At 38.9% G+C, this 1107-nt stretch overlaps 1 non-coding gene across 1 annotated transcript; it reads left to right on the forward strand.

Annotated features, from left to right (window-relative positions):
- Positions 1-361: 361 nt before the first annotated feature.
- On the forward strand, positions 362-430 carry Trnas-aga (transfer RNA serine (anticodon AGA)). The gene has a single exon. It is a non-coding gene; the product is annotated as a tRNA-Ser (tRNA).
- Positions 431-1107: the final 677 nt, after the last annotated feature.

Genomic DNA, 1107 nt, shown 5'->3' on the forward strand with positions numbered 1-1107 from the left:
GTCTTACGAGAAAATGGTTTAGGCTCACTAAATTTGAGATTCAGGGCAAGGAAGATGACCTGTGAGTTTCTGAGAGAAGAAAAGAAATAGGGAGGAAGGCTGAAGCTGCAGCAAGGCAATGCTGAGCGTGAGGTCATCTTTCCGAGAGTGGTATGAGGCTGGCTTCTCTTCCAGGTACCTTGTGTCCCACTCTCTGGTCTTGGTTAACCTATAGTTTTGCCTGGCTTTAAGAACATAGGGTACTTGGGAAATGGTGGATTAGGAATGAGTTTAGAAGTGTAGTCCAGGACCCTGAATCTTGGTGCTTTATAGAGCCCAGAGGTATTTATTAATGAGTTTGTTCAAATATGTCATGATAAGATGATGTGGCTTAGTGGTAAAGCACTTGCCTAGAATGCAGGAGGTCTGGGTTCAATTCCCAGCATTGAAAAAAAAATCATGAAGTTTTAATTTTCAGTTCCAGTTTCAGAACTAAACCAATCATTAAACAAAATAGCATTGAACACATACTAAGTTCTTTTCATTGATTTATTATAGTAAGTCAATCAAAAAGTAGGCTTGAAAGGGATAGGTCAACAATTCAGTATAACCCCTCCCCCCTCAAAAATATCTGAAAAGTTTAAGATAAATTCACAAGGCAGGCAAGCAAGCAAGCAAACAAAACAAATTAATCTTTTACCATAATGCACTCAGAATCCACCGACAATGGAAATAATTATTATAAAAAGCTTTGAGGCTTAATGATGGCGAAAGAAGTGCATATGAGCAATGATAAAACAGGAGGAAGGATTAGAGGCATTTTAGAACATTCTCCTGAGGTCTCATTAGTGCTCACAGAGCCTCTATTTTTCTTAACTCGTGGAAATATGTAATAGATACTGAACCACCGCAACCGAGTTTGGAACGCTTTCACAGAGAAATAACAAAACATTTTTCTTGCTTGCAGAGATTCCAGACAGTGCTTACAACCTAATTGGTCTTATTGACCGAAAGGAAAGCCTTGTTTTCCTGGCTTTGAAATAATTTTACATGCTAAAATATATTCTCTGTAGCATGTAGCCCCCAAATCTGTGAACCTTTGGGACATGAAGCCCCCAAACCTGTGAA

The sequence above is a fragment of the Psammomys obesus genome, unplaced genomic scaffold (genome assembly GCF_907164565.1).
Source record: "Psammomys obesus unplaced genomic scaffold, mPsaObe1.curated_primary_1811, whole genome shotgun sequence".
Taxonomy (NCBI): domain Eukaryota; kingdom Metazoa; phylum Chordata; class Mammalia; order Rodentia; family Muridae; genus Psammomys; species Psammomys obesus.